The 10,324-nt window shown below is 37.4% G+C and overlaps 1 long non-coding RNA gene across 1 annotated transcript; it reads left to right on the plus strand.

The window, feature by feature from the left end:
- The first annotated feature begins 7,532 nt into the window (after positions 1 to 7,532).
- LOC113465972 lies at positions 7,533 to 8,439 on the plus strand. The gene is made up of 2 exons (XR_003390529.1): positions 7,533 to 7,963; positions 8,037 to 8,439. It is a non-coding gene; the product is annotated as an uncharacterized LOC113465972 (long non-coding RNA).
- The last annotated feature ends 1,885 nt before the right edge of the window (positions 8,440 to 10,324 follow it).

Consider the following 10,324-nt stretch of genomic DNA (forward strand, 5'->3'; position numbering starts at 1 on the left):
CTTTTTTATGTTTGGTTTTGTGCCAAATTTGGACAAATTTCATGTTACGTTGAATACACCCGTTCTCGTTTTTCAAACTGTTGCATCAAAACATTAAAAAAAAAAAAAAAAATCCATAGGTAACTTTGTTTGTGAAGGAACCATAATATAATGTACCTATTGGATTGTGTTATGTAATAGTGCGCGATTTGGGACTGATATTCTCAACTTAACGGGCTAATAGTGCTAATACGAATGGGTGTGAGTATATCTGTCCAAAGTCTTTTTCATTCTAGTGATGTAAAGATGTGAAATATTATGGCCTCATGACTGTTTCCGGGTTTATCTATCGTAGGTATAGGTACCTACTGTACTCATACACAAAAAGGCCACTCTGAAGTTTAGGTGTAGGGCAAACAGCCCTAAAAGTCGGGTTAAGCTTATACGAATCTACCATCAGTTAGAAAAAAAACATAGGTGTGTTCGTACCCAGTTGAAAAAAAAAAAAAACTGCTCACTCAGATTGCTCGATGCCACATTGCAAAAATTATAATTATGCTTACTAAAGATACTTATGTACCTACAATCTACATGCCTAATAGCACGTCAGCGTGATGATAACGAAGCAGGTCGGTGCCGCTTTTGATATTTTGAGTTTTTGACCCCTAGAAGATCGGGGAACATGGACTGCCTCCCAAATTTCAATTCGGGAATTCGTTCCCATACAAACTACCTATAACTCAACGTTATTCTTATACAGGGTGTGCAATTGTTCATCGTATTCGTTGACCTCGGAGAATATTCTCTAACAGATTTCGAGCATGCTCAATGGTTTACACGTCTTGCCAGGACTGGCCAGGAGTCTTGTCGCGAAATCGGAGACAGAATTAGGGCAGGATAGGAGAAACCCAGCCGTTCTGAGACCGAACCTTCTCTGTTAAGAACAAAGTTCACCCCGGGTAGGAATCGAACCTTCGACCTAGCGCTTTCAAAGCAGGCGCGTTACCCTCTAAACTCTTCTCTAAGCTTAGGCTGGCGGTTTGCAGTTTCTAGGTCTTAACGTCTCAAAATCGAAAGGAAGGAGGAGAGGCTTGAAAGCGAGCCGTTCCGAAAACGAACCTTATCTGGTTAAGACAAAGTTCGCCCCGGTGGAAATCGATTTTTTTTTAGAGGTTTGACAGAGGGAACTGTGACTGCTATGGTCTTATCGTCCCGAAATCGAAGAGAGAAGGAAGACAGGATAGGTTTTCTCGTTATGAGATGGGTATCTGACTATCTGACCAAAATCTGACTCAACACACAAGAAATTAATGAAAAAGCCTCGGAAAGATGAAAAAAAACTTTGCTATAGTTTGGTAATAAAAAGTAAAAAAAGTTTTGCTCCTTTCGGTTTCGATTAGCAGAACCGGTTGTAGTGATCGTGTGAACAGAACTTGCGATAGCACACCAGACATAACCTCAAAAATGGCAGAAAAGGAAGGGAGAGGGAGCGAAAATTCAAAAAATTATTCCGAATAATCACTGGATTCGTCTGTGAAGCAAGTAAAAAAGTGATTTTTTCGCTAAAAACATCAAAAACTAGCGTTAAAAATGGTCGAAGAAGTTCAAAAGAAACTGGAAAATGAATTGAATCTGTTCAAACAATGTCAGAAAGGTAAGGAAAGTTAATGAATCAATGTTGAATACACCATCTGTCCATAGGGCTATTAGGGAAGAAAGAGCACTTTGTTAGGAAAATCTTTGGTTGCTCATCTCTCTTGGTTACCAAGTTCCCAATGAATCACTCAAGTTAAGGAACGTAAGGTGTGGTTGGGCTAATATGGTTTGCTAGTGTTTCCCTGCCACACTTGGGCTGTGTGAGTAGGAGGGTATCTTGTCACCAAATGTAGAGTAAAACCCAAGTCACTGAAACCCATAGGAGTTACAGGTACACTGATATTAGAGCTTCACCTAAAAGGAATACTCAAGGGGCAAGAAGGATTATTCATTACTCAATAATCATAGTTTCGTACCCACATCAGTATGAATGATAATGAACAGGAAATAAGTATATACTTGGTCACTAATTTTATTCTTTTGTTTTTATTACAGAATACCAGAAAGTTCTGAATCAGAGACAGCTGCTTAGTGCCCAGCTCAATGAAAATGAATCAGTTCAAAAGGTAATAAAATTGATTTAAAATCAGAAGCCCTTATCCAGACAAATGTTAAAGGTCTTTCATAGTGAAAAAGCTAACTAGGCTGGCGGTGGAAATCGAATCTTCCAAGTTAACTAAGCCAGGCTGGCCAATCTGGCCATTCATTCCCCCCCCCCTTTCTTTTTGGCGGACCCTTTGTAATCTATAGCATGATGGTGATGGCGTGACGTCAATATAATTGTGCCCAGAGAACATACTTCAAACATACATAATAATTATTTCAATACGAAATCCCCTGACCTAGACATTGTTTCTTGTTTTCTAAATCAAGAACAGACTAAATTAAATAATATACCACCAGAAAACATACTGTTTTCATCTTGCATGTTTTTTGACAGCGAGAAATTTTCCCGTAGGAATTTAGGAGGTGAGATGAGGAGGAGATTCATTTAAAAACATTATTTTATTATTATTATTTTTTTTTTTTTTCAAGGTATGAAGTATGGACTCTATTTCAGACAGCTGACTTATGTACGTAAATGACATAAACCCCAAAAGTATTAAATACCCGCTTTGTTATTTTCTTTAATTTTAATTTATGCCAGCCTAGTTAACTTGTAAGTGCTAGGTTGCGGGTTCGATTTCCGCTCGGGGCGGACTTTATCCTAAGACACAGATAAGGTTCATGTTCGGAACGACTGGCTGCTGTTTCCTATACTGCCCTCTTTTTCTCTTCGATTTCGGGACGATAAGACCTCGTTACGGCTTTGATGAAATAAGATATGCCTACTTGCCTATTTTGTATTATTATTTTTTAATGACGTCATATTGAGCCACACAGCCACATCCAACTTCGTTGGGTATAAAGATATCTGTACATTTAGTAGGTCAAGTGTGCATTATGATGATTACACATCATATGTACTTATGTGTACTTCAATGCAATTATTTCGTCGCTTTTCTGGACGGGTGACTGTCTGCGCTGACAATTGGCGGTCCACTCAGTCCACTGAGCATTGTAGGTTGTACAATGGCGTTAAATTCCCTTGGGAAAAAGTAGAGAAAATGGCCTTTTCCCCTGTATCAAATGATCATTGGTCCTGAACTTGAACTGGTATGACAGTGAACTAACACAGGTAAACCTTAATGCGGAGGTGCTGCAGTTTAAAATGTTATCAGTAAAAGTAAAACCTGTAAAAAGTAATAAATTTAATGTCAATTCTATACTTACATAATAAAGTATACAAGTATACGTTATACTTGTATGAAAAGAAAAGGAGGTACCTGTACATTTTTAATCAATGATTCACTCAGCAAACAAACGGCATTTACCCTCAGTCTATAAAAGTAGATAGGTACCTAATATGCTGACTTTGTAAAATTATATTAATTACTAGTAAATCCCTAAGGCATGGCCGCTTATTTCACTCATCCATTTAGTGGTCTTGCTCGGCGTAGCTTAACAAAAACGAACCGGAAAGTAGCCTATAACCTTCACGGGAGTGCAAGCAATAAGTTGACAAAGTTTCATAGCAATCGGATGAGCGGTTCGGCCAAGCATAAAGTTCGAACAAACAAACAAACATTCATTTTTATATATTAGATAAAAAATTTGTTCAAGTCAAGAGCCAGCCTAAGTTAGCTTGAAGGGTAGTGGATCTGCCTTTGTAACCGCTAGGTTGCGGGTACGATTCCCGCCCGGGGCGGATTTTATCCTTGAGGGATAATGTTCGGCTCGGAACGGCTGGCATTCTCCTATCCTGATGTCTTCTTTCTATCTTCAATTTCGGGACGATAAGAGCTTAGCAGTTACAGTTCCCTCTATCAAACTTCTTAAAAGAAATCTCTCTAAAATAAAGGTATATTAACAACTTTCATCAGGTTAAACTTCCGTTTCATTGGCCTTTAAGGCATAAATGATGAGGTTTATCGCTTTAATTTAGTGATGTCACCAAAATGACTGAGTCATTAGAGTGACCACCGCAAAGTTAATCGAAGGAAAGAAGCTCGCGGTTTGTGTGCAAAATAACATCACACGTGGTCTATTCTTCAGAATGAAAACTCTGGATGTTGCGGGTTCGATTTCGGCCCGGGGCGGACTTTATCCTAAACACAGATGAGGTTCGTTTTCGGAACAGGTGGCTTTCTCCTATCCTGGTCTTATTCTCTCTTCGATTTTGAAGACCTCATCAGCAGTTACCGAAGGAACTCTATCAGACAACTTGAAAAAAAAAAAAAAAAAAAAAAAAATATTATCAAAAAAATAATGTTATTTAGAGGTCTATATTTTTTCATTTTTGTATTTCTGTCACTTCATGAGTTATCTATAGAAAAAGAGTAAGAACATTTTCATTGATTGCTTCTGTATTTAATACATAATGCAATCACTTCATTGTTCATTACTTACACTCAAGTGAAATGCACCTTCAGGAAGGCCATATTTTATATAGAATGCACAAAGATAATACTCAATCATAGTTAAACTTATTATTTGTGTCCGAAATCAACATAGGACAGAAAAACAGGAGATCAAGTTACCAATAGTAAATTCTGTACACATTTCTTTTTTATGAAAACTGAGTTAAGGACTTGGTCAGTAGCAGTGTACAAGAGGTAAGAAGGATTGACAGCCACATCATCTCGATACATCAAACAGTAACGGGTTAAGTTATAATTATGTGAAGAATAAATAACCTGTTCTGTGTTCCATGACCATGTTGGAACATAAAAAATTTCACTTAGAGAAATTGCCTATCGATGTCTCAGTAAAATTGGACTTTATGTGGTTGAATAAATATACTTGCATTTTAAGCGAGTAGTACTGATGGTCATTTGCTCAGTACCTTTAATCTTGCTGTCTAGTGCCAATCGGGCTAAATCGGAATCTTCCAAAACGAAATAAAATAATAAATTGATCTCATTTTCAATCAATAACTTTCCATTTCTTCCGCTATGTTCCAGAAGACAGGTTATACATTCATCAATGCAATCAAGAGACGCAAAATGCGCTATCAGAAATCTCTTAATTAATTAAATTAACTTTTATCACATGGCATGACGTTTTATCGTGCCAATCGGGCTACATCGAAATTTTCCGAAATGAAATAAAATAATAAATTGATCTCAATTTCAATCAATAACTTTCCATTTCTTCCGCTATGTTCCAGAAGGCAGATTATACATTTATCAATGCAATCAAGAGACGCAAAATGCGCTATCAGAAATCTCTTAATTAATTAAATTAACTTTTATCACATGGCATGAGGTTTTATCACATCGCAATTTCATTTATAAATTATAATTAATTAATCCCTTTACAAATTATTTGTAATCCCATTATCCTTTGATCACAATATAACATTCTCGAGGTTTAATCACATCGCAATTTTTTACTTATTAAATGAATTAAATCCCATTACAAATTATTTGTAGTCTCATTATCCCTTGATCATAATAATTAATTGAATTCCCATATGATATGAATCCAGTATTGCAATATAGTACATTTGGACTTGGGAGTCAAGCAGAGATGGATTGAAATTTTGCACGGCTCGGATGGGGCGGCTCTTGGACAAAATGTCGGCTTCGGCTTTTGATTTGTTTCACGACAGGCAAGAGCGAGAGAGGGGTTCATTGAGCTGGTCCAGCAAAAAATCATTAGATTTTCCAAAGACTCAAAGGGGTTTATGTTTATTTATTTTAACGTCACTGTAAAACTCCTAATGGTTTTAGTGGAGATTTTACCTCCATTCGGCCACAAATAACCCAACTTGAGTGGAGCACGCGATGGTCACCCAACCGGATACCAACCACGCGCAATGTTATTAACATTAACAAATTGAAAACTCCATTTTTACTTTCCTTATCCTATAGGAAGGAAAGTAATGTAATCGGGTCAAATTTTCGATGGTCAGATTTTAATGCCAAAACACGTTTTGGGTTTGACAGAGGGAACTGTAACTCCTAAGGTCTTATCGTCCCGAAATCGAAGAGAGAAGGAAGACAGGATAGGAGAAAGCCAGCTGTTACTAGAACGAACATTATTCGTTCAGGATAAAATCTACCCCGGGCGGGAATCGAACCCTGGGCCTAGCGCTTATAGGGCAGACGCACTACGTCGTACCAACCAAGCTAACTATTAGGCCGGCTAATCTCGTAGGAGGTAAATCGGAAATTACCGTCGGTTCCAGCTCGTAAAAATAGAATAGGAGTTTCCACATAATGTTTAAATAGAATAGGAGACTGCACAACTGCACATGAAGACATTCTAGGACAGAGGTTCTCAACCGGTGGTACGCGGATACATTTTAGGTGGTACGCAGTGATATATTAATAATAACAATAAAAAATGTTGAATGGTGGGGTTTTAAGACTATAATTATTCAAAATAATTGATAAGAAACTAAAAAAATCGTGATTTTTATCTTTGGTCCAAAGATTCACATCATTTTAAAATAAAATGATTAAAAACTCATCGGACACGAACGGGCCAGACCAGATGTTAAAAGTGAATATGAAGGTACGAGTATTTGATCTGAAGGTTAATTGACTCGTGTGCAAAATATATATCGGATTTTGGCACAAACGTTTTGTTTCAGGAACTAGAGGGCACGGTAAAAATAATATTTTCGAATAAGGGCACGGCTGGACTTGTGGGAAAAAAAAAGAAGAAAATCACTGAATCAACCACTTGGTCACCCTGTATGATAGTGTCGAAACATTTCAATCTCCTTTTGGAGTCCTCCTAATTTAATTCTAATTCGTTTGATTCCCATTCCATATTATTGTACATCCTGTTGAAATTTCTGTGAATTGACTGACAATCCGTCCAAATCAGAAAAAAAGAAGAAGAAAATCACTGAATCATCCACTTGGTCACCCTGTATGATAGTGTCGAAACATTTCAATCTCCTTTTGTAGTCCTCCTAATTAATTCTAATTCGTTTGATTCCCATTCCATATTATTGTACATCCTGTTGAAATTTCTGTGAATTGACTGACAATCCGAAAAAAAAGAAGAAAATCACTGAATCATCCACTTGGTCACCCTGTATGATAGTGTCGAAACATTTCAATCTCCTTTTGGAGTCCTCCTAATTAATTCTAATTCGTTTGATTCCCATTCCATATTATTGTACATCCTGTTGAAATTTCTGTGAATTGACTGACAATCCGTCCAAATCAGATCACCTACATTTTTTTTTCCAATTATTTTCATTATTATTATTATTTATTTATTTATTTTTTTTTTTCAGGGTCAGATGTAATTTATACTGTTTGATTTTTACTTCTTTAAATATTTTTCCTGAGTCTATTTTGTTCTTTCATAGATGAGATGAGATATAAAATTTTGCTCTCTTTTATCTGCTGTGCTGTTTTGCATCATCAAAATGTAACTCTTCTTTTCAAATTATTTGCAGTCTCATTATCCCTTGATCACAATAATTAATTGAATTCCCATATGATATGAATCCAGTATTGCAATATAGTACATTTGGACTTGGGTTGGGAGTCAAGCAGAGATGGATTGAAATTTTGCACGGCTCGGATGGGGCGGCTCTTGGACAAAATGTCGGCTTCGGCTTTTGATTTGTTTCACGACAGGCAAGAGCGAGAGAGGGGTTCATTGAGCTGGTACAGCAAAAAATCATTAGATTTTCCAAAGTCCAAGGACTCAAAGGTCAACGTCACTGTAAAACTCCTAATGGTTTTAGTGGAGATTTTACCTCCATTCGGCCACAAATAACCCAGCTTGAGTGGAGCACGCGATGGTCACCCAACCGGATACGAACCACGCGCAACGTTACTTTAACAAATTGAAAACTCCATTTTTTTTTTTTAATAAAGTTACTTCAACTTTTTTTTTTTTTTCAGAGAGACACGCGCCAGCCAACACGTACGTATAGGTACAAATGGTAGGTTACTTCAACTTTTTTTTTGAGAGAGAGAGAGAGAGACACGCGCCAGCCAACACGTACGTATAGGTATAAATGGTAGGTAGCTATATGTACGAGTGTACATGGTGTGAATTGCCTGTTTCCTTACAACCGCGAGAGAGCAAAATTTATTCAAGATAAAAACAGCGACAATATAACGTAATTAGAGGCCCGGACCGCCACGAGAGAGATGAACAAGATTGCTAATTCCAATAATTAACACGATAACAGCTTACACTTGTTACGTACGGGATGTCCCAGAAAAGATCCTTCTCTAAATGTCAAAATCCTCGAATTTGACAAATTGGTAGATTTAAGGAAGATTAAGCAAAGACTTTTGAAATCCAATTCCAGTTACTTTTTTTTTTGAAGAGGTTTGATAGAGGGAACTGTAACTGCTAAGATATTATCCCGAAAATCGAAGAGAGAAGGAAGACAGGACAGGAGAAAGCTAGCCGTTATCCGAGAACGAACATTATCCAATATCGATAACATTATAACCACTATCCAACGAACATATATGTATGTAGCTGAGGATAAAATTCACCCCAAGCGAGAATCGAACTCGCGACTTAGCGCTTACAAGGCGAAGAGGTTTGATAGAGGGAACTGTAACTGCTAAGATATTATCCCGAAAATCGAAGAGAGAAGGAAGACAGGACAGGAGAAAGCTAGCCGTTATCCGAGAACGAACATTATCCAATATCAATAACATTAGCCACTATCCAACGAACTTATATGTATGTAGCTGAGGATAAAATCCACCCCAAGCGAGAATCGAACTCGCGACTTAGCGCTTACAAGGCAGGGACCCTCCAAGCAAACTAGGCTGGCGAAATCTTTTTGAAACTCCCTGTATATCGTACCTAGCTCCGAAGAAACCTTGGGTTTTCATTCACACAGTACCTACCTACCTACATTTCATTTACCATACCTACCTACCTCTAGTATCTACATGACAGATGTCACCGATTCGAAAATAATGTCCTAGATTTGTAGAGTGACAGAGCTACAATTTAAATGAAATTTTACGAAGTGAAAAATCATAATCCTTTGGGAAATCCAATTTTCACCCACAGTAAGTACGTACGGGATGTCCCAAAAAAAGATCCTTCTCTAAATGTCAAAATCCTCGAATTTGTCAAATTGGTAGATTTAAGGAAGATTAAGCAAAGACTTTTGAAATCCAATTCCAGTTACTTTTTAAGAGGTTTGATAGAGGGAACTGTAACTGCTAAGATATTATCCCGAAAATCGAAGAGAGAAGGAAGACAGGACAGGAGAAAGCTAGCCGTTATCCGAGAACGAACATTAATCCAATATCAATAACATTAGCCACTATCCAACGAACATATATGTATGTAGCTGAGGATAAAATTCACCCCAAGCGAGAATCGAACTCGCGACTTAGCGCTTACAAGACAGCGACCCTCCAAGCAAACTAGGCTGGCGAATCTTTTTGAAGCTCCCTGTATATCGTACCTAGCTCCGAAGAAACCTTGGGTTTTCATTCACACAGTACCTACCTACATTTCATTTACTATACCTACCTACCTCTAGTATCTACATGACAGATGTCATCGATTCGAAAATAATGTCCTAGAACAGGGGTTCTCAACCTTTTAGTAAACACGTTCCACTTGAAATTTTCAGAGATTTTGACGTACCACCTAATATTTATATATAATAATAATAATAATAATGAAAAGTTACATTTGGTCATGTTTAGGAAAATGAAAATGATGTTTCTTGATTCGTTCAATAAAAAAAAATCACGATTTTTTTAGTTTCTTATCAATTATTTTGAATAATTATAGTCTTAAAACCCCACCATTCAACATTTTTTATTGTTATTATTAATATATCACTGCGTACCACCTAAAATGTATCCGCGTACCACCGGTTGAGAACCTCTGTCCTAGAATGTCTTCATGTGCAGTTGTGCAGTCTCCTATTCTATTTAAACATTATGTGGAAACTCCTATTCTATTTTTACGAGCTGGAACCGACGGTAATTTCCGATTTACCTCCTACGAGATTAGCCGGCCTAATAGTTAGCTTGGTTGGATGGTTAGTACGTTGGTAGTGCGTCTGCCCTATAAGCGCTAGGCCCAGGGTTCGATTCCCGCCCGGGGTAGATTTTATCCTGAACGAATAATGTTCGTTCTAGTAACAGCTGGCTTTCTCCTATCCTCCGATCTCTCTTCGATTTCGGGACGATAAGACCTTAGGAGTTACAGTTCCCTCTGTCAAACCTCCTAAAAAAAAAAA

Source organism: Diaphorina citri, unplaced genomic scaffold (genome assembly GCF_000475195.1).
Source record: "Diaphorina citri unplaced genomic scaffold, Diaci psyllid genome assembly version 1.1 scaffold190, whole genome shotgun sequence".
Lineage (NCBI taxonomy): Eukaryota > Metazoa > Arthropoda > Insecta > Hemiptera > Psyllidae > Diaphorina > Diaphorina citri.